This window comes from Etheostoma cragini, chromosome 5, assembly GCF_013103735.1.
Source record: "Etheostoma cragini isolate CJK2018 chromosome 5, CSU_Ecrag_1.0, whole genome shotgun sequence".
Lineage (NCBI taxonomy): Eukaryota > Metazoa > Chordata > Actinopteri > Perciformes > Percidae > Etheostoma > Etheostoma cragini.
The window spans coordinates 12,167,065-12,171,292 of record NC_048411.1 but is presented as its reverse complement, the minus strand read 5'-3'; the positions used below and the strand labels follow the sequence as shown (position 1 = coordinate 12,171,292).

Sequence of the window (4,228 nt, the reverse complement as noted above, 5' to 3'; positions counted from 1 at the left end):
ACAGGAAAAGACCTGCAGACAGCAGGCACAAAACCCACTTCATCTCTGAAAAAGATAAAACATAGTCCTGTTATCTTCGCACTAATCCGTGTACCAGAGTGCATGGTTTCCTGAATGTGAACTACAATTAAACACAAAGTTAAAAAGTTAGACAAGAGGATGAATACCTCTGATGTCTTGGAAGTCCCACGTTGAACCTTCAGCTACAGTCAGGAGTCTGTGACTTATTGACAATTAGTTGTCATATATAGGTTGTTTGAGAAGGAAACTCCCTTGTCTTTAGGAGGAAACAAAAAACCTGTCTTGCAACCAACATGCCAGTAATCAACATTAATTCAATTAATTGGTTTAATAACATTCACTAAGAATCACTCAGCTGTGTCTGAGAAAGAAAATAAAACTTCCTGGTTTGAAGGCTTTTGGGCAACTTTGAGTCACGCACTTCTTCAGTCACTCAAGGAGGACAAATATTTTTCCTGAACTAAAGCCAAAAAACACTAAAGCCTCTCACACATTGATTTTAAAACTTTTTTTAAATTTAGAAGCAAATTTTAACATTACAGTCAGCTTGATACAGATCAGCCTGAAAAGTATCTTTATTCCTTAAATTGATAAATAATCTATGATCCTGAAAGCTTTTGGGCATTTCTGAAACACACACTTTTCCAGTAAATCAAGAAGACAAAAACAAGTTCCTAAACTGAAGCCAAAAAACCACTAAAGCCTCCCACAATTTATTTGATAATTGCATTTTTTGTCAGTAAATTCTCATATAGCTTGGGGATTTATTATATTTAATTCAGCACTTTTCCTCAAACATCACATGTCTAAGTCTCCTATTGTTTTACTGTTTATTTTTCAATGTTGAATCCTCCTGATGTGGCTGATCTGTGTTTGGTGGGCCTGTGAGCTGTTTATATTGAGGGATATTTCAAGAAAATATTTGAAGTTTTTTTTTTTTGCCACTGCCTGTCATCTAAATACATTTTCGGACTATTCATATCTTTCACTGTAACCTTTATATTCCTCTTTTTTAAATCCAATTTATGTGCCATTTTATCTTGTCTCATGTTTCATTTGTATCTTCTCCTAATGGTTTTTCCTGTAAAACACTTTGAACTTTCATGTTGCTGCTGGCATCGCGTAACATTAGTGTTTTATTAGAACAGCCAGTGTGCAGAGCTGCAGCTAAATGGGAAAGATATTTAACTTAATAATAATAGTACATAAAGTTGAAGAATATATACTGTATATATACCATTACATGGAAGGTATTCATTATTAAATGTTATTGAAAAAACACGTAAATGGTGATCTATCTACAGTAACTGCATCCTAAGACCCAACCACATAATGTCACATGACAGACATTCATTAACTTCATTCTGCAGCTCTATGTGTATGTGTGTGTGTGTGTGTGTGTGTGTGTGTGTGTGTGTGTGTGTGTGTGTGTGTGTGTGTGTGCGTGTGCGTGTGTGTGTGTGTGCGTGAGTGTGCGCACGTTCGGAATGCATAAGGAAGGTTTGAATTATCTGGAAATTATTGGTAATCATTGGTTTTTTATGGGAAAGAGTGTTGTTTGTTTAAATGCAGCTTCAGTTACCATTGTCTGTATAAGTACTGTCCTCTCTATTGTTGGTATCTCTGATTGGACACATGTTAACTTAAAGCAGCATGCAGGATTTTACAAAATAATAAACATATTAATAAGCGCACATCAATTTGTCAATTGTTCCCAGATCATTCAACAGCAGGCTTATAAAGATAAGACATCAATAGGTCACTTCCCATCTTCCAAAATATGGTCACATTTTAACAATAACCTAAATATCTAACAAGAAGTTAATTAAATTTCTTTAAGAGTACCTAACCTTTCTTATATTAAGGAAGTAAGGTAATATCGTCGGCTTCACTGGAAGTTTTTTTTCAGGTAAACGGACTGGACAGGAGTGGAGTTAAACAAAGTAAGCATTAGGAAGTCCAAAATGGCAAACTGGAAAAGCCACAGAATGTAGTGACTAATTGACTCTGCTCTATTTTTAAAAGTGTATGACAAAATGGGTTACTGGACAAATGAGGCATAATATGGATAAGAATAAGTTACAAACAATGTACTTTTTCAGTGTAGTACTGCAAGTAAAAAACGCCAGCTAGTTAAACACATTTAGATGACATTAGAATCATATTAGGGAAAAACTCTTATGAAACTGAAAAGAGGCTACAACAAAAAACAAGAAAAAAAGTTACTTGAATCTGATAGTGATGCAACACAAAATAGCAATGTCCACAAAACAGAACAGCTAAAAAGCATTTATTATTGTGGCTACATGATTAAAAATCCTGTTTGGCATTTTGTTTGCATCAAGAAGTTAAAGGGTTGCATGTCTGAATTTTCAATGAATACATTAAAATACAGATATGGAGATTATTTGGGCTTTATATGTTAATTACCTGATTCATTGTGCCCTTCAAGTACCTCAACACATGTTTAGCTGTTATGCAATGTAGCTCTGTTTTTTTTTTTTTCTGATAAGTAATGTGACAGCTGGCTGAAAATCCAACTGATATCAGGTCTTGTATGCCATCACATACATCAAGCTGCCTATCACTTCACAATATCTTTTTGAATCAATAAGTTCACCATCACCATCAAAGTTTTGTTTCTGTTCACATAGTGTTGACCCTGTTTTATAGTCTGACATCCCAAACCGATATCTTGGTTATGTAGTACCTTGTTTGGTTTGTCTTTATAAGAAATGCTTAATCTCCCAAGAGCTTTCATTTTACATTTTCCATGTAACATTTCTTTTACACTTTTGAGTGAGTCACTATCCCTAGCAGCGATGATAAAATCATTGACCCAAATGATCAGAATCATCCTTTCTGTTGCAGTTTGTTTGTTATGAACACAGTGGTCAGCCGGGTTCTGTGTAAAACCATTTGCACTAAGGTGATCATGCAACATTTTATTCCAGTTTCTTCCTGACTGTTACAGGCCGTACGGTGACTTGATCATTTTGCAGACAAGGTGTTTACTGACCAGATGGGAAATAACGCTAAAAGCATTTCACATCTGGTCAGTAAACACCTTGAAGACCCCAAAGCCAACGCGTGCATTTTGTTTGTTGATTTCAGTTTAACATTCTGCGGCCTCACATGCTAATCCTGAAACTGAAACACATGAATGTTAAATCTTTGATTGTCAAGTGGTGTTTTTATTTTTTTAACAAACCTTACTTAACAGGTTAGAGTGAGTCAGAGTGTATCAACTCTCCAGTTCTCGTTACATTGTATTCTAATGACTGCACTAAACTCCACGCTGACAATTATATTATTATATTCTCAGATGACACAGCAATCCTTGGCCTTATGCACAAAGACAAAAGCCCAGCAGCATATCATATGGAAATTGAGGAGTTTGTCCACTGGTGCGATGACAACTATCTTGTGCTAAATGTGACCAAAACTGAGGAGAAGGTGTTTGACCAAAAAGGACAAAGGCAACACAAGGCCTGAGGTGATCAACAACTTTCCCATTATTCAGGTTAGCTCTTACAAGTACCTTGGTGTACATATCGATAATGCACTCAGCTGGAAGGACCACATGAATATTCTCTGTACCAGACTTCCACAGAGGATGCATTTTCTACAAAGACTCAAGACACAAAAAATCAGATTTCCGATGCAACCCACACACTTCACCCTGAATTTCCACTTTTACCCTCTGGTTGAAGATTCAGGGTCCCTAAATGCGGACTAAACCAACACAAACACTAGCTTTGTGAATGATTGTATTTAATTCAGCACTTTACCTCGAACATCACATTCCACCTCCATGTTGAATCCTACAGATGTGGCTGATCTGTGTTGGGTGGGCCTATGAGCTGTTCATTTGTGCCTTGAGGGACATTTTAATAGAAGATTTAAAATATCTTTCATTGCGTTACATAAGTGTTTTATCAGAACAGCAGAGCTGCAGCTGAATTAGAAAGATATTTAACTTAATAATAGTATATATACAGTTTAAGAATACGTACTGTATATGTACAATCACATGGAAGGTATCCAATATTAAATGTTAATAATCAAACACGTAAATGGTGATCTATCTACAGTAACTGCATCCTAAGACCCAACCACATAATGTCACATGACAGACATGCATCAACTTCATTCTGCAGCTCTATGTGTGTGTGTGTGTGTGTGTGTGTGTGTGTGTGTGTGTGTG

General features: G+C 36.0%; 1 long non-coding RNA gene and 1 pseudogene across 1 annotated transcript; both read right to left on the bottom strand.

The window, feature by feature from the left end:
- Positions 1-221, bottom strand: LOC117945054. The gene is made up of 2 exons (XR_004656725.1): positions 168-221; positions 1-45 (listed from the first exon to the last, which is right to left on the bottom strand). It is a non-coding gene; the product is annotated as an uncharacterized LOC117945054 (long non-coding RNA).
- The window catches only part of LOC117945009, a 23,364-nt pseudogene that overhangs the window by 9,532 nt on the left and 9,604 nt on the right, over positions 1-4,228 (bottom strand).